Raw genomic sequence first — 25274 nt, 5'->3', positions numbered from 1 at the left:
ATTCACCGAGGAGTGAATCGTGGCACGTCTGTTAGTATACAAGAATGAGAAGATTCAGTTAAGTGTAAGCACGGAAGCACGTGCGTGGTTGGCGATGATCAGGCTCGAAGGAATCGAGAGGGTGGTGGAACGAACGAGATAAGCGAACAGGACTTGAGGCCAGAAACGCATTCGCTCACGTTTTTCAATTCTTGTCTACAAGCTAATTCCGTAGATAAGAGTTCTCTTATTAATCGGCCGGATAAGGCCCACCGTGTCGAGGGAGGCGGTGGAGTTAATTAGGTTGTGCCCGTTCCTTCGTCCCGGCGAAGGAAGGAGCCGCCGGCATTGGAGACTGGGAATTAAGGGAAGGGGAACACCGGGGCGGGTCCATTTATCTACAGAGTTTAGATACGATCTGCGTCCGCGCGCGAGATCCTGCCAGTATTTGTCACGGAGATGTGGCCCGAAGATTAGCCGTCAAGGGGCCCCCGCGGGGCCCAAAAGCCTCGGGTCCCTCACCTCGCGTTGCGTTATTCACCAAAAACTTGTCGTTCTTTCCCGCGCAACGGGAACAATGCTACACCCGGAAAACGTGTCTTGGGATTTTTACGAGAAACGTGGCTCGACTGCCGAGCACCAAAAGAGTTTTCTTCACCAACTGACGAGGAGTAGCTGATATTATCAAAAAGACAAAAAAAAAATAAACAACCGCCATTTTGTCATCCCGAGCAGTGTTATAACGATGGAAATTCTCAAGCTAAACCAACGCCTAACCATTCTGCTGATTAAAAATGGGTGCATCTAAGCTTTATCTTGAAAATGATAAGGCTGCAAACAGTTATTGACTTTGCAGACTCAATTTGACTGGACTTAAATTGAAGTCCTTTGTGTGATTCAATGTCACCATATCGCTTCCAGTCCTTTTGAATTTATCATTCCATGGAAACAGTGTGATTGTAAATTTAGTTAACGATCAAAAACGAGTTCAGGTACAGATCACGTTTTCACTCAATGTTCAATACGGTAATAAGTCGTTGGGTCTACGAGAGAAAAACCGTTGGATACTTATCCGCTAGAGTTTTTGTGATTGCGATTTTTTCCGTATCCGGAATCGTTGCATCGTTAACTACGTTAATAGTAGCAGCAGATAGAAAAGAGTGCTGTATTACAATGAGACGCTTTTTTGCCTTTGGGTGTATTTGATCTGCATCAGTAATCTGTCGTATTTCTAATTTCTGTCTCTCAGAATCAGTCAGTCAACCGTTTACTTTACACGGATAATACTCGTCGAACTCTTATAGTCGGGAATTTTTCCTTAATCACTTGCATAGGTACGAGTAACAATTGTTCCAATCGTTAAAAATGGCCTCAGGCTAGGCTTTGAACTGCATCAAGAGTTGCGGAAGGAAGCGATATCTGTTATAGTATAAGAAGAAACTCAGTCTGAAGTCGTACTTCCTCCTACTACAGCTATTACTGAAATTTAAAAGAAAGGTGGGTGCCTGATTTATCCTTCACCTGTATCCTCCTCCGCCACCGCTTCCACCTCTCACTCTGCATTCAGGATATTTCGAATACCTGTAACACCAAACGTACGAAATAACTTCCCCGCATTTTGGAGGGTGGGAAAGAAGTTCGGAAAAAGAAAAGAGCTGCAGAGAGGCAGAAATTACACCTGTATACATTTGAGTCGTCGTCTTCGTATTTGGTATCTGTCGAGCGGACTCATAACCTTTACGGACCGGCAGTTCGAATTAAGGCAGACGAGGTGGAATCTTAATCGGCGCGGGAAATGAGGGGACGCCGGAGCGTCGGGATTATTGGGACTGCCACGAGGTCTGAGGGCTCACTTTACATAGAAATGTATCACTCCGACGGGTTAGAGGGGCGCAGGAGGGGGGGGGGGGGGGGGGGGTCATACCGTTCTCCTTTTTGTCGTTTCTCTTGCCATTGCTCTTGATTGTGAGTCTGGATTACACGCACGAGGGGCAAAAATGGACCATCGGCAAGCGGACGACTGGACACGGCGTTTCGCCAGTTAGGAAATACCAATTTCGGGGGCCTTTGAAGATCGAAAGAAAAAACGATCAACGCCGAGGAGAAAGTCGGATACATCGACCCGTTACAAGGGACTTATCGACACATTCCTTTAACCGAGATCTTCGGCGTTTAATGGATACAAATGTTGGTCTCAAACACGACTGTAATCACCATACGTTCGGGAGTTTCTATCGCGGTTTATTATTTGAACTTTAGCATGTTCCAAATTCCGAGTGGTTTGAATTCTCAAAGAGTCGAAAATTTTTTGTCAAAGTTTCTCGGCATTTTATCGAGTAAATTGCCATACATAGAAATTTGTCGTTATGGCCCACTTAACTAGTGGAAATTTTTACATTAAATTTAATTATTCAAAGTCTCGACCACTTCGAAATTCGGTCGTTTGAAATTCGTTTACCCATCGGAATGACGAACATATGATTAGAATGTTTTTGTTGCAATACAAGTTTGCGCAGGTCGGTAGGAACAGTTGAACAGAAAAGGAACCATGGAATTGGGTACGAACGTGGAACACAAAAATAAAAATAAAATAGGGTTAGAATATAGAATTGGAGAGGAAGGATGCAATCTGATAGAAATGTGGAAGGTAAAAAGAACGGTAGAATATGATATGATATATATTTAATGTTATATAGTACATTTTGTGGCAAACTGAAATTACCTATACAAAAATCCAGAATTTAACATAAATAGTGTTGCAAAAATGCAAAAGAAGCAATAATATACAAAAATAGTATTAATGGTAACGATAAAGTAGTAATGCGAAATAATTAGTAATAATAGTAATAACAAATCAGAATACAAGATTACTTACAATGCATTGCTATAGCATGAAACTTATAAAAGTTCAATATAAAATTACTTAATTCAATAAACTTCCATATTAAGCACAACATAATGAATTAAAAAAAAAATATATATATATTAATTAAAGAATAGGGTAGAAAGGTGAGAACTGGAAAGAAACGATGGATTAAAGTATAAATATGGAGACAAGGAGAGCAAGGATGCGGCAGAGTAAGATTGAAGAGATGGTCATCGCGTAGGGATGCAACGTGTTCATAGGGTAGTGTAGTTTATTGAAACTCGTTCAAATTCGACAATGACTCAGCAGTTGTTCGCTTGCCCAAAATCCATGGAAATGAAATTTGAAATTATTGTGAAAAAATGTTTCCTTGCAAAGCGAACACGACAGATCCCAGTTGACTAAAAGCTCGTGGAATGAACGGACCGAGTCAAGTTTGCTACTTCACGTCCTCCACGATCCATTCGTTTCGTTCGTTCGTTCGTTCGTTTTGTTTGGCTCTGGTTTTGGTTTGATTTTATTTTTCTACACACGCCTCAGAAAACGGTGGCTTGAGCAGCGCGGCGCGGCGGCTCCCGAAACAAAGGGAGGCAGAGAGACCTGCTCTCAAAACAAACATCACTTCACTATTATTCGAGGCTGCAGTTCGCCGCGCTTCGTACAAGGTTCGACTATTCACCAAAAATCGTACCTACCTCGGTGCCTCGAGCGGCTCGAACACGCGCACAAACCGAGGCACACAGACGCGGAAATCCACGGGATCAACAATGTCCGGGATGCCCCGCAGACGCGACGCGACGGCTTCGTCGAGCTCCATTCACACGCCTATGAAAGGGAAACCCTCGCTGCTCAATAGGAGTGCACCGCGATACCGGCAACACCTCGAATCTCGAGACAATACGAGAGCCGACGTGACGCTAACCACCGCCGTAATATCCTCGAGTTTATACCGCTCGTTGCCAGTCTATGTATACGGCTCGTGGTCGCCCTTCTTCTTCTTCTCCTTCTCTGTTATCCATATACAGAGGCGCGCTGCCATCTCGACTGTGCATAGGTTATGTTCCTTTCCTGTTCGTGTGACATTCGCGCCAAACGGCAAACGTATCTTCACGCGATCGCCGCCGCGGCGTTCATTTGTATTCAAGCATCCTTTCGACCTGGGCACTGCAGCTTGGTGAGTACAAAAAAGTCGCGGTGAAACGAGGTCTTGAGATGCTTTGAGCCCTGGTGTCACGTGACCGATTTAACTGTTTTTACGACAATCCATCTCATTCTTTCCTGAAACCATCGACTCGATTTCAAATTTTGTTTTTGATGTGATCGTTTTGTTGTCAGGAAGTGCACTGTGGTCAGTCAAGGCTGAATAAATATCGTGCAAATTTGTCATTCATTTATTTGGCCGCGAGGCAGGCTTTGAGGTTATATTTTGCGAATAACTCGATCAATAATTAGCGTGATAATTTATCGATCCTAGCTGACTGGAGCACGTTTTCTAACATCACAACGATCTGATCACAAAAAATTACAATTCAAACCGATTTTTTAGAAAAAAATTGGGATGGATTCTCTTAAATATTATTCTTGAAATTGGTGAGTCAAAATTCAATACCATTCTGTTACTTTGAATACAAGATTGTTGAACACTGAAAATTTATCAAATTTACATATTCGTAATCCACGATGATTTGCCTAAGATCTCAAGAATTACAAATACTGAAAATGCAAACATGGGCTTACGATTAGATGCCCATCTGTCATTTCAATCGATTCCAAATGGTTGTGTTTCACGATGGTTTATTTTGTTGGGAAAACATTTTCTTGATACAGTTCTATTTCCTGTCAAAAGTCAATATAGTATTCATGAAAAAGAATATTATATACCCGAGTTCAGCTTATTTTTATCTTAAAATGGTTGAAAATTGATTCCAACATTTCATTTTGTTTCGATTTCAACGTCCAACAAATTCCATTAATTTTCTTATACTCACGACCAATGTGAAAATTGACAAGAACGCTCCGTTTTTCTTGTACCTATAAGGAATGAAAAAAATAAAAGTAAACAATCCGAAGAGTAAATTTTTCAATTCTTGCGTTTCTGTGTAAAAGGGTTATAGTATATACGTGCACAGTTATGACGTCACAATCGCTTAACACGTATCAAATCTGTGAACCAATTCGCTTATACGTTATTTTTACGTCGATTTTTCCGCGATCTTACAACCCGCGTGTAGAATCGATCTGAAACTCGTGGTGGTCCGGGGCTAAGGCCTACTAATTAATTAAGCGAAGGATCACCGATTGCAGAAGAAGAGAGCTGATCCGAGCCCCGCGTCCTTCGATCCTGCTCCAAGCGTCGCAAGTATCGAACCCGGGATACGAAGTCGTGTATCTCTCCGTCCGAGAGAAGCTGAAAGTTGAGACACAGAAGCGGTTAGCCCCCGGGGCCCGGGCCCCGCGGTAGCAGCGTACCTTCGCCCCGAAGCTCCGAGATGTTTGGTCCGGCGCGGCGTCGATATCATCTTCTTGGCGTTCAGAAATCATTAGAGACGAAGAGGCGCATTCCAAGGTCCAAACGGACCTTATTTGAATGATCGGGAACGCCGGGGCCGTCGCTCGGGACTAAAGAGAGGACTGACTGTCTCTTCTCCCCCCTCACTGTACATTTTTACGGACCCATTTGGATATGAGTGCGTTAGGTGTGTACACTGGCTACCATTCACGTGTGTACATATCCACGTACGTGCGCGTCGCTCAAGGATCCGAACCCAGGCATTTATTACGCCGTTATCAGATTTCAATTTCGATGCTCGTCACAATGGATACTATAATTATTTTTATTAGTGGGCAGAAACTATTACTGTACATTGTACACCTATACGCCCATATGTATACATACGTATCCATCTGCCCACATAACCTCCATCTTATACCTACTTGCGAACATACCTACACGGGGAGGAAAAGATGAAACTTAGTAGGCTGGGTGACTGACTGCGCATGTGCAAAATAATTAAATTCTATCGGTCGGCCAGATCATACCGCCGAAATACTTTCGCCTGTAACACAGGCGTGCCAACTTATTCGAAACCAAACAGGCATGGCACGTCAAACGCTTCCGCGTCAAGTAGTAAATTGAAATTATTTTGTTATGACGATCCGTAGCTGGTATCAGTCATAAGAAGCTTAACAATGAAACTTTTCCAAGCCTTTCCGACTCACTGTAAATTAACTATTTGAGATCTGCTTAACCTAAGAAATCCGAATCCTCTACATAACCTGTGTGAGCCGCATTTGACAAGTGAAGCTTGAGTTGGCTAACCTGCATGAAAATTCGATAAATTTCGCGCATGCGCAGTCGGACGGTAATCAGCTAAGTTTCACAGTTTCCTCACGGTAGAATGCACAAAGCCAAGCCGATGGGATCAATTCCTGCAGGATTCGTGGGGCCCCAGGAGGGCCTCGGTATGTCCGCGATCATGCTTCTTTACTCTCTACTCTTTTTATTTCAACTCTTTTATCGCTACGACGAACACGTCGACGTTCTACTACAATTCGACGACTGTGTCCGGACGATCGTGCCTTATTTTCTAAATAGTTGCCGGCGTCCGAGTTATGCGATGCTTCGTAATTGTCCGAATCATTCTCTCCCAGTTTGTTTTGCCCTCCGAATTTTATGTTGGTTATAATACATCTCATGTGCGATGCTTAGATGACTCGCATAATTCAAATGAAAATGAAACTATTCGGAGTTTCACTTCAATTTCATTTTCGTTTTCATCAGCTTTTATTCTCGCATTTTTCGACACATCTATTAATTTCTCTCCAATTGTGAACGAGGTTATTTTAATTCTATGATAAATTTATCAATGGGTTATTCGTTTTCACAGAGATTTGCAAATTTGGGGACATTAAAATTAGCCCGAGCAGATATTGCCGGAGTGAAACATTTTCAACACCTCTAATTATTCAGCCCTAAAAATCGTGCATGCATGTTAAATGCGTGTAAATTATCTGTGACAAAACGAAAAAAAAAAAAGATGAAAATCGCCATCAGTTTTTGTTTGGTAGGTATTAACGAATGTATACTGAATAAACAAGCTCTGAACGTATGGATACTTATACGCGCGGTTAAAAAATGTATACATGAGTGCAGAGCCACCTGGAAATGGACGTTGGTTTATTTCCCTCCGAAGCAGCGCGACGTCCGTTAGGGTAAAAGGTGAAAGATACAAGATTAGGGATATAATTAAGAAACCGGAGGCTATACACTATAATAGGATATTCTGGCAAATAATTCTGCCCTATTTTCTACCGGGTGCAGCGCGCGAGGTTTCAAACGAAAGAGCCGAGTCACACAGCTGCAGAGCTCTTTCCCATAGTGACGCAGCACTGTTTTCTGGGCCCCTCGTTGCGTCGGGCCTCGTGACTTCTCGGATTGCACGGAATGGGAGCGCGTCTCCTGCCCACCCAGCCACCCCCTCTCGGACCCCGAAGCCCAACCATCCCCTCCCATCTCGGTTATTGCCGCGTGTAGCTACATCTCGCAAACGTATTTACGTACAGTTTATACACGAGGTACAGAGTGCGCGATGTAACATCGTGCCCCGTTGCAGTAACGTGTGTACACAGAGTGCACGTGGAAGATCAGCAGAGACGCCGGGGAGCAAGCTCGGCTTGTTCGAGCAAATTGTACACGACGGGTCTCGCGCTTCGAGAACAGGGCACCTCAGCGACCAGCGAACTTGACAATCGCCCACGCCAACTGCTGCTGCACTCCTTCTTGCACCTTCGCGAATATTACACGGTGTCCAGTGGTCCTGGAAATGCCCTTGAATCTTCCATGTCCTTCAAATGTCCTGCAAACTGTCCTTGAATTTTTCCTGCCTACTGCAAATATTCTATTTTTAATGTTCTTGATAACCTGAAAATGTCCTGGAAATGGTCTTGAATTTGTTACGGATTTTTTAATGGACACCGTGTATTAACACTCGCGTTCAAGAGCCTTGATTCGTTTAATTTTATGTATTCAGTTTTTGGCACGACCGTTCGTCAACCGAGTGTCGTAACGTTTACTTTCATCGAGAATGTCGGTTTGAAACAAAGTTGCAGTCGGGCATCACGTTGCCGAAACATGTTTTGTCACCTACGAAATACTTTGCAAGCATTTTCGAAACTGAACGTATGTGTGTAATATACGTGAATCTATCGGTTTTTAACGAATTTGATACCAAATAAACCACTTGACCGATTCGGATGAAATTTGGACGAGGAATTGGATACATCTAGATTATGTTGTTACTTTGTACGAACTTTTATACATCCGGTTTCAAAATCGCGAACGTTAAAACTTTTGAAAGTTTCGTGACATCTACGTGCTTCGAGAATATTTATCGAATTTTGAAATACTATTTTTTACCATTAAAATAGATTATCAGCATTTCTTTCAATTACTTGGACCGAAGTTTTTGTGGACATGGTTTCAAACGAACCGCTAAACCGATTTTACTGAAATTTATTTGACAGTACGTAATGTTCTTATCCAGGCAACGTCCTAACAAGCTTTTTACTATTATGCGATATAAAAAACTTTATAAAACTCATATTTTTCTTTGCAAATCATTAGCCATTTATCATTGTGTCCACATAATGCAGTAAAAGAATGGACCAAAAGATCCACCACATTAGAAGTCAGGTATAATATATTTAATTCAAGTCATTTGATATTTTAATTACATAAAGTATATATTGGAATGGCCAAATGAAAAGGTCACTATTATTATTTCAAATGACTCAGCATGGTCTTTAGATTTCAAATTCATCGTTCGTCAGTTACCCTATAATCACAATTTTCTGTGTTTTACAAAATAGTCCTGAATTATCGTATGATAAGAGAAAATAGTGATAAAACAATATTAGCAGCAATGATTGCAGAGACTATTGGTTGGTTTGCAAGTTGTTTATCCATTTCGGTTTCACAGTTAGTACAAAATCGAAAATCTCTTTGTGTCGTACAAGAGTGAACGAATTATATCCGTTGTTGACGTTCATGATAACAATTTGCGTCTCACATCCATAGAGAATGAGCTCTTTATCTCACAGTACGTTATAACCACCAAGGTTGGAAGAAAAATTGGTCGTTATTTTTCAGCCGTAAAATTCTCGGAGGCGTACGTTGAGTCCGAAGATCAGCAAAAAGTGTTCGAAGCTATATCGCCTGGTTGTTTCTTATCCAGTCAAAGCCCATGGTGCGCCAGGTTGTTGATATACTTCGACAACTTTAGCGGGTGGATTACGTAGCTTGTAACTTAAGGATACCATGTAATTGGTACTAAGTTTGGCGGTAGAATACGTGTACGTGATACGCGCAGGATATAGTATATGCGCGTAAATATAACAGAAGCGGTGACACCGTAACAAGCCATAAGATCGAAAGTAGGGTGGAAGAATATTACCTAGAGAAAAATTTCCCATGTATACCTGTAAGCTTATACTTGTATATAATATACGTATACCTCCTGCACTATTAACGGCTCGTCGCCCGTACAATTTATGGGTCATTAATTAAGTCCGCATAAAAATAATCGCTGTAAAATTATGGAATAGACAAGGAGCATCCGCGTTGGTCCCTGCACTCGGGGCCCGGTTAGGTCTTTGCACGTATGCAGTACACTGGCCGCGCTGCACTGCGGTGGGATTTTTAATACGCACCCTTGCGTCGTCGGGGCCTGATCGGGCCTTGCAGGCTGGGGGCCTCGTTGATCCCATATAGGCGCTACCACGGGCCCCACGGAGCTGAAAGTGATTTATAAGGAGATCTGGGCGAGCGGAGGGGGCCGCGAATGCAAATTTCAACCAAGTAGAACGCGCTGTTTTGCCCTCCTCTGTGCACCGGCCATCCATTGTCTTACGTCTATTTATCTTGGGGCCCAACCGTGTCGAGAATGTACCATTCGTTCTGCATTTTCTACGTCTTAGCATCGTACGTACGAGTATTTATCACAGATGAGAGAAAAAAAATGTATGAAGGAAAAAATCGACTCATGCGATCCTATATTGCTCAGACTGTCCTGGCCGAACACTCAAACGTCACTCAGACTGAACATCTGCCTTCCTCTATGTCGTCCTAGAGAGACGTCTTCGCTGTTTTATTCCTGGGTTTACCTCCGTCTATGGTATACTAGAAAGGATACGTGTAATCGAAGTGTAAAAGATACTTCAGATCATTGCTAGTATATCACAGGGCATAAAAAGACACACACAATTAACGAAATTTCAGATCGAAAAATGAAAAAAATTTCGTAGCGGATAAAATCACTGTCGTCCGTAATTGATTTCAATGAAATTGTCACAGTCAACTTTTTGTTAAAGGACAAACAGTTTGAGTCTTATAGAGCGAATATGGGTGGGTATTTAATTTGAGAGACACAAGCAAATCAATTTGAAACAAGAATTAGAATGCAACAGATAGACAAGTAAAAGAAATTGACAGAAAGAAATAGTTCAGAAAAGCGACCCTATAATTGTCAAGGTTTTTCTTCTTCGGCAAACTATTTTTTTACCCTTTCGACTTTTTGAATCAAATTGCCTAATTTTTTGATTTCCATTGATTAGCCGATACCTGTCAAACTACATTCACACCCATCTTCGATCCATGCTGAAAATTTGTTTCTACAAAGAATTGTATTCGTGAAAACATCAGAGCTTGATCATTTTTAACGTTCCAATTATAGAACCTTTTCTCAAATTTTTAACATATTGGTTTGTGTTACTCGAAATCGCTAAGAAAGTTTCTGTCGCATAGCTGTGTTATTTCTGTCTCATTCGTGTGGACTGTGTATGACACGAAGACGATCACTACAAATTAAAAAAAAAAAGTTGTTTCTCTTCTCCTAACTTTTGATTCATCCTCAAAATTCCGATCAGCTCTTTGCGAAGATACACTATAATTTACACGCATAAAGATGACGTGAAAGTACGAAATTGGATAAAAAGAGAACAAGTAGTACCGATGAGGAAGAAGGGGGAGAAGGTCGGGTCCAGGAACAGAGAGGTGCAGGATTGTTTCCCGTTGGTACCGGTAGAGATTTCTTTTTGCTTTGCGATCAGCGGCGGCGCGGAGGCGAGGAAGCCGGTTTGCATGTACGTACGAAGCAAGAAGAGTCTCTGGGGACCGAAGCTGGGTCGTGGAAGTTTCACGGCGTGTCTCGGGGCCCGTAGCACCGGGTAATATAAGTACACGGGGAGTAACAGGGCGAAGTATTTTTCTTGTCATCCGTAGGCATTCACTCTTCGCGGCAAGACGGCAGGAGGCGGGGGGCGGGGGGGGGGGGGGGGGGCGGCGACGCATGGCAGCCTCGACTTGGAGAAAATCAGGAACGTCGCCGCGCGGGTCTTACCCGACCGCATGCGGGGCCTTACGGTCGTAACTTACCATAACCTTTGCCGGATACCGTCAGATCCGCGCCGTGCTAACGTTTATTCGGGGAGTTCATTAGCTCGTGACTTTCCGGGCCTTATGCCGCTGAGGCGGGCATAAGTCCCCGTTGATTACACAGCTCGCACGACGCATGCCCACGCCGCATCTACGATTAATTATAACTCATGGCCGCCACCTGTAACGCCGACGAATCGACGCCCCGGTAAATAAATATATAGTCTCTTCTCCCGCCCGGATAGTTTGTAGGGTTTCTGACCTCTCTCCTACGGACCCGTATCCACACCTAAGGATGACGGCTCAATTCCGACCCCGTGGATTGCGTGCTGACAGGCGGATCCACCGCGTCGGTTGACTGCAGCGCCATCTCGCCGACGCGGCCGGTTTCTGGTACGTTTTGTAAGTGGATTAACCGCGCTGTGTTCAGGCTGCGGGTTATGGGTATTGTTTTACCCCGGGAACAACCGAGGTCTGCGGTTCGCCGCAAGCAATTATCCATCCGGTCTCTTCGACCGGGTCAGCTGCGCGCCGTGTCAGGAATGAGTTCGGGGTGGATGGTCGAGGGGTACAGGAAACCCATTCAGAGATTTAGGTTTTGGTTTGATACCAATAGGGTAACGCAGTCTCGACTGACATGGGAATTGTCAGGCCTTCGTATATGTTGCGGATTTTGCTTGAACTAATTCTAGAAGTGTTCTTCTAAACCAAAATATGGATTTCCTCATGTGTAGTTTCATCTAAAGTGTCTTTCTTCGTTCAATTGATGATAGACCAGGTAGTCAAATATTCGTTGTTATTTTACTTTCCTATTACTCTGACGTAATATATCCATTCATACTTGAACTTATCAGATCCTATCATTGAAACTTCATCAGAGGATAATGAAAGTTGATATTTATGGTAAAAATACATCACAAGTTTTATCTGTTATGCCATTTCACCCATAAAACTATGTACTGATATACTCAATCATAACTGAAGTAAAGAAAGGCCTATTACATGAAACAACAGATCAGGTTTCGTATCTACTTAGGCTCAGGAAACGACCCTAAAAGTTTGAGCAGAATCCATGATGCATATACCTGATACTCTCTTTGCAAGCTATTCAATTTTCAAAAATCGTTTCATCCGGATCCATAGGTTTTGTTAGTTATCAATTGGATCATGTTGGATTTTTTTAAATTTTACTCTTCTAACCGTTGAGACAAGGTGCGAAAATTGTGCGAACTAATCTGAAGGTGAACTTATTCTACGAAAGTTTGGATCCTGTTTGAATTTTGGCTGCTTTCTACTTTATCTCATGGTGATAGGTACACACGATATTCAGTGCACTGGTGGCAAATATTCTGTCAATAATCATAGACCACTTACGTTGTCTAAACTTCATGTTATAAAAGACGACGAAACGCAAATATATAAGTGACTTTTTATGAGCATGCTTGAAAAAAGGAATCTCGCTGGTTCAATAATCCTTGAAAAGTTTCACTAGAATTTCCAAACCAAATTCAGGTCCCCTTACGCGTAGTATATATTATACGTTCGTTGACAAAATTCACCCACTTAAAAGCTGAAATTCAGCGGCGCCTGAAAAGGAAGTGGATTCCAGAGTTTACTAACGCCGACGACAAACGACATATTTTGAAGGGTCGTGGTCCCGTAAAGCGTTCCAGTTGGAGGAATGTCGAATCGGCAGATGCTACCCCAGTCTCGGGTCGAGTTCCCCGTTGTTTGTCTCAAACTGAAAAGTGGCGGGTAAATACGGTGGTTCCCCACTAGTTAGGACTAAAAGCGAAGAGTGCCTCCTTCTCGAAGAGTGCGTACAAGTATCCGGTCTCCTGGTGCACACTTGACCACTGCAACCAAATGAAACGAGACCCAAACGTCCTTCTGGAGAAGCCTCGGACTCGATGATTTCCAGGTTTCGAAACATCATCCGGCACTCGCTGCTTTTCTCCAACGTGCGAACGTCTGCAAAGAAGACGGTCGACGGTTGACGTGAAGCTCCTCTCCTCTCCTCGGATGGACGGACGAAATATGTCGAGAGATTAATATCTCGTCGACTACGTACGGTAAAGCTGAGGGTAGGTAATTCCGGTGGTGGCATAAATTATCACGTCTTGAGGAGAGAGAGACAGAGAAAGTGTGGAGAAGAAAGAAAAAAAAGAAACAACAGGTTCACTTGAAAACTATCTAGAGCTCGATGGCTGCTGGTCCTACCTGCTGGGCTCCTTCCGAGGCTTGCTCCTCCCTGCAATCTTTCCTCCTTCCTCTCCCGTTAGCCCCCGACTTCTCTTGTTCCTCAGCGCATGGTAGGAGCCAGGACCGCGCTATCTTGATGCAGATAACTCTTTTCTCTTACCTCCGCAGGCCGTGTCGCAGAGTTGTATACTCCCCTGTCTCTGTGTAAACCGGTTGGCTTGTGTGCGTCGGCGTCTGTGTGCAAAGGCGAACTTCGTCTCGTCTGTATAATGTATAATACAGAGGGAGAGATTGTAATGTGTCCGTGCATGTTTTATTGCCGTGAACCGCGGCATTCTTTCTTTCTTCTGACCACCGCTCGTTTGCTATCCTTTTCTTTTACTTTATTTTTATCATTCCTTTCCGCGGACCAACTCTGGCCCACACCGCCGCTATTCGAGTGACGCGAGAGTTCCTCTCACGCGAGTCTCTTTCCCACCTCTCTTCGCGTATATCGAGACCAAACGGTGGAACTTAACAGATTGAGCATCCGACTGCGCATGCGCGAGTTTTGTCAAATTTTTATGCAGGTTGGCCAACTCAAGCTTCAGTTCTCAAACGCACGGCCTATAGGGGTTACGTATGGGCGATGCCTATTTCTTTACGTCAAGCAGATCGTAAATAGTTGGCATAGTAATGCGGAAAGGTTCGGCCAACTTTTATTGTTAGCTAACCGATGACTGATGGCTAGGAGTCATCATCCTCACATAATTTCAATTCGCTTTTTCACGCGGCAAGGTTTGACGCATGCTTCTCCGTTTCAAATAAGTTGGCTCACCCACGTCGCGGACGAAAATATTGCCGCGGCGCGATCTCGCCAAGCAATAGAATTCGATCCTTTAGCGCATGCGCAGTCGATCACTAGTAGCCTGCTAAGCTTCATCGTTGCCACTCACACGGAAGGTATCCCAGATTGATTTTTCCGATTTGATTTCTTTTGTAACATATTATATTAGGTTAAAAACTAAGCGGCAAGTGTTTATTTTCAACTGCCATTAAACACTTTGAGAAGGTGAAACCACCCTCTAAATTATAAGGCATGTGAAGGGGTAATTTGACAGTTTTTTTTTTTCAGAAATTCACAATTTTCTTTTCTTGTTATGAGAAAACTTGTCCAGTTGAATTGGTTAAAAAATATTGTGCTCTTGTCGGTGAAACTGCCAAATCGCCCCTTGGCATGCCTTACTTTGCAGGGTGGTTTCCCCCTTAAAGTGTTTAATGACAGTTAAAAAAAAATGTGCGCTTAGTTTTTAGTCTATTATAACATATTACAAAATAAATCAAATCGGAGAGAGCGACCTGAGATACCTTACTTGTCAGTGTGCAGGCTCAATTCTACTCCGGGAGATCGTACCTATCGTCCGATGTAAAATAAACAGAGAGTCTTCAGAAAAGACCCGTGTGAAATTGAGAGGTTTGAAGTCTCGGGAATAGCTGTAGAGTGAAAAATGATTGAGAAGTAGAAGAAGAAGAAGATGCGGGAGAAGGCGAGGATGTATATAAGAAGAAAAGTAAACGTTCAAAGGCAAACAATCGGTCACGTTACGTCAGCCGAATGAATGACCTCGTCCAAGTGCGTGACCCCGGCTCATCTATCAACGTTAATTATAACCGTATAACGATATTTTAATCGTCTCTATCTCTATTTCTCTTTCTCTCTTTATCTCTTATTTCTTTCGAAAAACATGTAACTTTGTCCGAAAGCTGATAGTATCCCTGGAGAGGAGAAGAGGCACGTGTGAGCTGAAAGTGAAACGTAAATGCAGGCTTCTCGCGGTAAGGGCGTCGGAAGCGGATGAGCATCTTCGCCGACGGCCAACCAAAGTCCAAGTAATTTTCTCGCAGCCACGGCCGCGACTCGTTCTTTCGACGGCCCCGTTGTTCAAGCTTGCCGGAGCGTATCACTTACCGCAAGCTGCCTTAACGTTCACCGTGCAGTGGGTAGGGACTCGAACCATACGCTGTGGACTCGACGAGGACCACGGAATCTAAGAATTTCAGTACGGGTGGAGGTCAAAACTAGGAAGGATCAATATTTGGAATGGCCGATATATCGAAATTTCAAACATGTGAAATAAAATAAGGAAAGATGAATCGTTCGAAAATAAAGATTTTAACTTAAGCGTCCTAAATATGGGAGCTTGTTGATACTCCTGGTCGCTTACAAAGACTGTAATTTCACTCTCTTATTGATGATCAAGTTGTGTCAACACGTGATAACTACACGTATTATATTGTTCTTGACGAGCAAGAAACGCGAGGCACTTCTTAATTAACCTCAAATGATGATTCCTGTGATTTGGATAGCGGAAATCACAACTTAGGAAGGTAATATTGTGATTAGTGAGTGTTTAGGGTTCAATTTTAGGTGGAATATGGAATAGCAAATTAACCGTTTCAAGCCTCTAATTTATCAACAAAAAGTATGTAGGAAATGAAGACTTCGTTAACTAGCCCCTTATGTGTCGATTACTACCATAGAATTTTTTGTCACATTCTAACTTATATTCTCTTTTTTTTTGGCGTGAGTCTCTTAATTCTAGGCTGAAACAGTAAGTGCTGCACGATTCGAAAAAACTTGACCTCTAATTGTAGTGGATTTTTTGTAATATAAAATATCGCATGGTGTTAATGTCGTTATTCTGCGCTGCAGAGAGGTTCTTGATTATGATCTGGTGGTTTTGCAGTACATATCGAAGAATCACATTCCTAGCAAGAGCAGATCGTTCTCAGATAATAATGCATCATGTGAGAGGATCAATCCTCCAAGGAATCGGAGACGCGCGATCTGACAAAGGAGTATAAAAGTTATAGTGCTGGATCAAGGCCTCCGCAGCATCACGGGGTGGAGAAGAATTACTCCCGGTTGTTCCTTCGACAAGAAGACGAACAAGAAGAGGAATGATCAGCGCAGAAGCATGAGCGTCAGTTCCTGTACGTGGCGCAGAGGCTCAACTTAGCCGCAAAATTCCGTGGCGCAATCAACATTACTCCCAAGCCATCGGTCAAGAGTACACGTCGGCTGGGCATAGTAAACGGACGCTAACCGTGGCTTAACCGCGAGTTAACCGAGCCAACTCGTTGCAGCCGTGAGCTCACGCAGTGGATAGGGTCCATCATCGGAGCTCTCTTCGTATCGCACTCTCATATACTAGCACGTTCTCATCGCGGGCCTTTTTCCCCGCTCGTTTAAGTCGGCGGTCGTCGTCGATTGTCGGCCAATTGTTTAGCCCTGTTTTTTTGCAGTTGGAGTAATGCCTGTAAAACAGAAGAGGAGTCGCGGTTGGATCAGCGGTAGTTCGCATTGATCGCGATCGGTATCACTATCCGAGTAGTTAATATCGTCCCTGATCTCGTGTCGCAAATTCTTGCCGAGATGCCCGCTGTTCTGAAGTCAGTCACGTAGGTCATTGGACGACGGGTTTGTCAGTCGAAGGAAGTAACTCAGTGGACGAGTTCGAATCGATGTTCGACCAAGAGCGATACGTAAATCAAATCCGAATCACGTGAACGATACAAGGGTAATTGCGCGGAGCTTCTCAGATTCGTTGGATCAGTTCAACGCGCTGATACATTCATGGTCAGCAGCTCAGTACCTATACGGGTGATCACCCGAAATTGCAGAGAACAACAAAAGAAAAACGCACTCGAAAAATAGGTACCAACGCTCGGTCAAGTTTGAGCACTTGGAGGGACGCACCTTCCATCATTCTGCAGCTGCTCAAACTCCATTAGCAAAATCAACAACCAGATATCTGCTGTCATCAATCCGAATAACCTCATATTGGTATTAAAATTATGTCTTCAGGACTCGTCGTTCAAGATTGTGGGTTTCAACCAAGAAACTTAATTAAACTATAGCCATTTTCATCCGAGTTTCCTTCGATGATGATTTAAATGACTTCATGTGGTCCCTAGTCGCGACTAATAACGGTTACATCGTTTGTTCATCGCTATAGTTGCATGGAGCTCTAACATAACATGTGTAACATATTAACCATTTGGGATGCAACGAAACTGAATCCTATTAGATCCAATGAAGCAGACGACGTGACATCCGGCCGTTAGATGTTGAGTGTAACAAGGGTGAGTAAGATCCCAAAAAATGGAGTGGTCATTTCTTGAGAATTGGGAAAGTATGACAGAACTTTCAAATAGTTTTACATATAATGATTTGTTCAATGACGTACCTACCGAGCTGATATTCCATAAAATGGTGATGGCCAATCAGTACACGTACCGCAGCTATTCGGATCTGACTGCATTCAACTATAGCGACTCTTTCACCAGCCGCGGAAGAATTGTCTAAATTTACGAGGCTCCGTTTCGAACCCGGTTGATTTGTGGTAAAGAAATTGTGATCATTAGGTAAAGAGGCGCCTTCGGTCATGGGCAGGTGTGGGAAATTTTTCACGCGCTTACAGGAACCTTAAGAATTTCGATTCAGAATTCCATTAGAAAAGATCGCGTTTCCATATACATATACATGAAACACATACCCGCATCCCAGCTGCAGTGAGTATAAGGTACCATAATACCGAAGGCAATGGACGAGGCACACGCACCATAACTGTGTCGAAATAAAGGATCGATGGCTGGGCTGCAATTAACGAAAACTTATCCTTCCTCTCAATTATATTCCGTACCGTCATCCCGCGGTACGTACTGAACGTTTGCTATAGTTACCAAGTAGAAGTCTCATCGACGCTTCGTCGGTCTTACTATGGGAGAAAAATCGTTAAAAAATTCATCGCCGTCATCATCATCATGATCATCATCATCGCCATTGGTTCATCTCGATGCTGCTGTCTTAGCTCGTGCTACTACACCTAAGAAGAACGCAACATCTCACAGGGTGGGAAGCTACAGGAGCGAGTGTACCGCTTGTCGACCAGAAACAACTCTCTCGAGCCTCGGGACTTATACCCGACAACTTTCAAGTGCATGGTCCCCGTGTTAATACGTGTAAAGGGACGCGTGATGTTTTGCGCAAAAATACAAGAACAGTAAGAGCAGACGAAACAAAACCCACCTGCTACACCAGCCGACACTCCATTGTCTTCTCCAAACCCGCGCCGATCCCAAGTTCTCGGTTATATGTATAGTTCCACCAGCTTTGCGGATGCAATGCACAATGGAAACAGATTCACGGTCATCGCTAAAGTATGACGTATGTTCCTGGTACCTTCCTACTCAGGTGCATCTTAGACCTGGAGTCATGGCTATGCCGTTCCGAGGATTGGGGCTTCACAATTCTGATTATATTTTGAAAAACACTACGATTGGAGAGAATCGAGAAACGCAGGCTCTTATGCTACTTGTTTCATGCTTTTGAAAATATTATTCTACTTTAGTCTAGAACGTCTTTAAAACACGTTGAAAGAAACTTTATGTTATTGATATGACGACCATCTTCCAACATGGTTCAGGAAAGTTGCCGAATGATTTTAAACAAGTTAACAAAGTTTGGCGAACTGCAAGACGCTAGCATTGATACAGATTCCATCCTGAATTTGAGTATTCGGTCAGTATAGACTCGTTTTTGACTTCAAATGTTCATTATGTTATGAATTGAGGTTTATATGTTTAAATAACCAGAAATATAAATTGCAATATTGTAAGGTTATAGGTGTACAAGATTTTTGTGGTAGAACAGCTCAATCGATCTCCTGCATATTCAAAACGCTACTTAAAAATCAGGAAACTGGACTTCTATGCCGCTTTCCTCATTGAAATGAAGTGAAACGATGACTGTACAGCAAGAAACCCTGATTTCTACAACCATATCGTAAAGCCTAAACACTTTTAACCGCGAAATTTGGTCCACGCTTGAACGCGAACTATGGCAAAGTAACGAGCGAACTTCAATAAGCGATGTTCAAAGGCCAGGCAAATATCGGAACGATGTCTGTAATCAAGAGCGTCCCGCCGACATCAGGCGACGCCTGTTCCGTAACGAGGACTCCCTCAAGTAGAGAGGATACGGAGCGACGCCGCCACGCCGTTGAGATAGCAGCCAATTATTTGGACGTTTCACTCCCGGGGCGACGGACGTCTCGCCGCGTGCCTTCGCTGGTCAACGAAGGACGTTCATGGAGGCGTGGAATCGAGTTGCGGCCATCTGATGCTGCCCCTTGCGAAAGCTCGAGAAACTTACAGAAACCCTTGGACTCGTTAGTAATAATGCGAAGGTATGATGTGCGATGGAACGAGGGCTTAAAGTCGAGAAGAAATTAGTGGAGTGCCTCGGTGTATTCTTGTTTTTTTTTTTTTATGTTTGAGGGTTTGTTTTCTTATCAGTTGGGCCTGGATTAATGCGTGAATAAATATTTTCTATTTATATCATTTTCATACCTTATTTGGTTTTCTATATAAAGTATGATGTTTGGAGCCAGAATACCGTTTCTATTTTCAATATTTCAGTTTTTTAAGTCTATATTATATGAACGTATTTTGTAATTTGAAATACATATTTATTCGGGCCCTACTTACGAGATTTGAGAAACGAGTATCAGCAGCTCTTTGCAGAATGCAAAGCAAATATGGTGATGCATAGGGTTTTATTGTAAATTTTAATTATGTATCCATATACCTTTAACTGATAATTTATACAATTTTTGAAACTTTAATATTTGTGTAGTTTTGGCAGTCCTTTCGAGAAAAGAGTTTATTCAAAACTGAGAATAGATTTCGAACGTAAAAGGTAATAAAATACCTTATTTAATACTTCATCTAGATACATTTTTTTAATTGGACTTTAAATGTGAATTTCTCATTGCGGGGATCGGTATGAAGTAATTTTGACTATTGTGGAATAATAAAACGACTTTCAGTTAATCTCAAACAAGGTTCATGTTTGGCTGGACGTTTCTCATCATTCTGAAACTCGACTGTTTCAGAGAACGTTAACATTAACCTGCCTGAAGACCGAATGATCCTGATCTGTAAAAATGAAAAAAATTAAAAAGAAATACTGACACGCTTACTAACATAAAACAAATATCTGCCACGGTCAATCTCGAGCTCTACTTACGTTATAATTAGTGTAACGATGAAAATCGTGGCAAATCTGATTCGCGACGATAGTATAATTAACAACTGGTGTAGCTGTCGTAATTTTATAATTAGGTGAACCGACGCCCGCGATGCTTGTTCTCGGTTGCTAATCAGCTCGTAAAACGGCTTGTAAGCCTTCAGAGGCTGTTCGAAGAAGCGAAAAGTTTCATAATTAATTAGCCATTAGATATAGGGTAGGTCTATATGTAGAGTGAATGCCGAGCTGTGATTGTGAGTCAGGCACGCGGGGCCCTCGATTCTTGGGCCATATTGGGCCCCAGCGCGAAAAAGCGCCCGCGGAATGTATATCAAAGTCCACGGCTGCGAGAGGAAGTTGAGGAGCGGAGAACGCGGCTGGTCCCATACCGGAGGAAGAAAGAAAGATTTAATAAAATAAATATTAATTGCTCGCTGCCGGCAATGCTTCTGTCCCGACACTCGATGAATATTCAACCGGGGATTCGTAAAAAGCTGTTTATGAGAGACGGGATGACCGGGCAGTCGTTGGTTCTTGCGTCGCCTAAAACGGGCCCGGGCATCTATAAAACGAGATCCGGGGAGCCAGCAGCCGCGAAATCCCTAGAGGAGGGTTCCGATGATCGGTGGCCCTCAAGTCACGGCATTGCTACGGTATTCTTTAACGTCCTTTCCTCCGCACCGTGAGTTTGATTAATTAATGCTGCGCCCCGGTACCTTTTAATTCGACAAAAAACACTCCAGGAGACACGCCTGTAATCAACTGTGTTTATTTTATCCAAGGAAACTAACCGAGACACGAGTGTCTCCTAGGTAACGATCACTTCTCCTGCAGTTCGAATACAGACGTTTGTCATATGACTGAATAATTTCAGGTAATTGTTTTTAATTAAACAAAATTAGAGATCGTCAGCGTCCGTTGAAGACGAATACCGTACAAGCGCCGTGCACGGTCTTCGGTGAAACGAATCATCAGAAATCACAATTGTTATAACATGACAACGAGAATAATGTACACCTGTAATTGCTTAATTTACCGTCCTTGACTGTTCTCGTTTCACATCATGGCTGAATATACAGTTTTGAGTATAAAATGTAAGCGAGTTGTAGTCATCGTTTACTTTTGAAGAGCTTATGAACATCAAGTTATCCGAATAACTCAAGAATTTCATGGATTATTACGCATATCGGTAATTTCATTTCATCCCCTCCATCCTCAACGTACGTCAGCCTTTTTTCTATTCACAGCGGACACGGTGCTGGGACTAAGTACGATCACTTATCTCTAAAATAGTGAAATGGGCGTCATGTCGGAGGCCACGTCCGTGTTGCGTGTCGTAGTGGTTGATGATACCGTTCGGTAGAGGAAGAGTACGAAGCGAAGGTACCACAGTATTCACGGAGAACAAGAAATGGTCTTAACGACCATTCGAGTGGCTCTCATCTACGTCTCTCAGCCTACCGCGGCAGTTGCGGTCCGAAAGATTTGAGAGTTCCTGATGGGACTAAGTAAACTGTCGTGTCATTAGAGCTCGAAAAATACAGGGATATATACAGACCTACTCTTTGGCGAGGGGGAGATTCAAAGCTACGACGAAGAAAAAGACGAGATCATTCTCCTTCGTGGAATATCGCCTTGTCAGATGCTATCCATTGCTATTACCTGGCACTGAGTGCGAATTATCCTTGGTTATCAGTCGATGATATTATCCGATCATGAACATACACTCTGGTATTCTATTCCGCTGTTAAACGATATTTGTATACCTTATACACATGCGAGTGAGTCTTTTCTTGGGTTGATTTAAATTGTGAGTAATGGAATTCAGTGCAACTTTGGCGAATAGTAAGATGCTTCCGAATTTGCTGACTATACAGCAAAACTCGGTGGTGATTTTATTACGAGTTCCAGTCATGTCCTTGATCAGTTTGAAAAATTGATATTTTCGCTTGACTATGAGTAGATCTGAAAATTGATTCGATGGAATAATTCGTGTTTAATGGGAATCTTATAGCTACATTGAATATAATTTTGAAATTTCCAAAGCTTCAACCGGAAACACGACAAAGTACCTTCAATTCGATGAACTAAAAATTATTTACTTTTGTCTTTCTTTTCATAGAAAAGGCTTATGGAAGATTGACAAAAAGGGGAATGGTCATATTTACAGAACTTAAGTAATCAAAACTATTCCGAGCATAATAGGTTCCGAAAACCATTTCTCTACAGAATATTCAGGGTATATAAAAGGTTCGACGGTTCATTGAACTAACTTCTAATTGTACGATGCTTCACAGACCCGGTAAGTGGGTAAGTTATTTCTTCGAGCTCATTAAGTTCTCAAGATCTGTACAGCGTAATTTTGTTAGAATTCGTTAATTTCTTTAATACCTTTTTCAACTGATTAAAAAAGCAAACTAGGTGGCTTGTTTGGAACTTTTCAGTAATTAATTAGTTGCTAACATTTCTTTACCCCCGAATAAATTACCCAAAGTTGGATCTGGCCAAAACCGGAGAATCCAATTACACCCTTAAAACTCCAGATCTTAATCTACAGCCGTTTTGGAGATAATTGAATTCAAGTGATGGATAGTACTACCGAATGACAGATGGATATTTCGTAAAAGCCTGTTTTTTGGCTTTCAGAAGAGGTGACGAAACTTGGAGATATACCTAAATCAGCAAAAGTCACTTCGTGCTTCGAACCGATACGTTTCAGTTCACTAATGTGGAAAGAAGTAAAAACAAAATGGACTACTTTTAGAAATATACGCATCGCGATTAAGAATTATTTGTTTGTTTTCAGTATGCACTGATTTCCAGCATTGGATGTCTATTTCTATCGTGAAGATTAGTTCGTTTGTAAAACAGTGACATTCCAATGGGAAAACGAAAGCCCAAATTTCCCTGTCAAAATGAGCAAAGAAATAAAACAGGATCGAAGTAACAATAGTTTTACAATATCGATGGGGTAGAAGTGGTACCTTAATGGCTCTGCAGTCCGTGCAGCGGATTCGATCCTTGAGAGCTGTTGAAATTATCCATGGTCGCAAAGATCCCGACGACGCGGGTGATGATTCAGTAGAAATTAACCAGCATTGTCACTTGTCGTTTACGAAGTCTTAATCCACGGTAGGAGGGTACATAAGCTTAGGCTATCAGATAAAAAGAAGTTTGTCGACGGTCGTCTCCGCGGTGGTTTGTCGCCGCATTGTCTATGCGCGCGACCGTGACGCGTCGAAATTGTTTCGTCACAGGGTCTACCGAAATGGACGCCTAGCCATGGCTAAGCCACCACGACAGAATCGACTGAAATCTTCTTACGTAGCCAATTCTCTAGCCACTATGAGGAAGAAATGCTCCAGGGAGATAGAAACTATGTGAAAAATTCGGTCTACAAGGTGCCCGTATTATACCTATCCAGTACATATGCCAGAGAATAACGCAACGTGTTGAAGAGGTTTTAATATCCATGTGTAGAGAATACCATAAAGCAATTTGACATTTCCTAAACTCCAGACAGCTTGAGTTATATTCTCAACTCCGCTATCCATTCGTTAAATCAAGTATACGGTAATTTTGTCACAGCTCATTGCAGAGAGAATGCTTCAACATTGCAATTACAGCAGCATAATTTCAATATTGTGAACGTTAAGCAACGCTGTTATGTCTGTGAAGTTAGAGCAATAACAAATTGTTGGTGTCGTAGAGGGTAGCTCGGTGTGCGAGTCATGATTAGAGCGACAGGTTCGTGCCGATAGTTTTTGCCGGCTGGTGTAGCGCCCTCCAGCTCCTTTGCCGGACTCGGTAAGATTGGGTCCGTAGTTTTTCTCAAACCATCGCGTTACACAGATTGAGCCTTCGCCGTTGTTCCTGAGGCACGGTTCTTGTTCCGCTTCGTTTCGTGCCGGTGATTTCGAACCCGTAAAATTTACCTCGATTCTGAAGAAACCACGACATTTGAACCCGTTCGACTATCCACTGAACGGTGGGATAGTGGACACAAAGCAAGACTCGACCTGGATCAAACGCTACTGGACGTGGCAATGGAAGCGGAGATCAGACGGACCGATTAATGGCCGAACCACAGAGTATTCCACTAGCCATAAGCAGGCTACAGAAGCCACAAAAAGATTGTGTTATGGCTTCTGTAATCTGCTTACGGAATTTTAATCTGTTCGAAAATTCACAGTTTATACGCGAAGGGATAGCAGATCTCGAATTAGTTTATGTATATGGGGCATTCCACGTGAAATCAGCGGCCCATGTACCTCACCCCCTTCGATTTTAATATTTTTTTTAGTATAACGTACCGTCCAACCCAAAAGGGTCTTGGAGTTTACTTCAGATTCTTTTAGCCCCTGGTGAGACTTGGAAAAAATCGGAGAACCAATTTCGAAAAACCCATTAAAATCTGAAAAAATTCACACAGAATCTATGATTTCAAATGTGACTTTTAAAAACCACACGATAATGGGATATCAATGTTTATTATTTTTTCGCAAGCTTTCAGCTTTTGTGTATCGGAATTGGAGTTTTTTTTATTTTGTTCTTTCTTTTCCTCGATCTAGATAGATCACGGGCTCATGAAAATAATGTGATTCTGAAATCTATTTAGATCAAGGCACTTTAGGAGTAGAAAAAAAATCAATTCTGACAATTAAAATTTTAAAAATCACATTTTAAATCATAGAATTAGTGTTAATTTTTTCAGATTTTTAAAT

At 42.5% G+C, this 25274-nt stretch overlaps 1 protein-coding gene across 1 annotated transcript in view; it reads left to right on the top strand.

Moving 5' to 3' along the window:
• Window positions 1-3953: 3953 nt before the first annotated feature.
• Window positions 3954-25274, top strand: part of LOC107218578 (L-lactate dehydrogenase-like) — a 52978-nt gene continuing 31657 nt past the window's right edge. Inside the window, exon 1 of the mRNA XM_046732338.1 lies at window positions 3954-4019. The gene's annotated coding sequence lies outside the window, so the exon portion shown is untranslated. The remainder of the gene's footprint in view (window positions 4020-25274) is intronic.

Source organism: Neodiprion lecontei, chromosome 2 (genome assembly GCF_021901455.1).
Source record: "Neodiprion lecontei isolate iyNeoLeco1 chromosome 2, iyNeoLeco1.1, whole genome shotgun sequence".
Lineage (NCBI taxonomy): Eukaryota > Metazoa > Arthropoda > Insecta > Hymenoptera > Diprionidae > Neodiprion > Neodiprion lecontei.
Note: the sequence above shows the minus strand (reverse complement) of the source record. Positions and strands in the feature narration are given on the sequence as shown.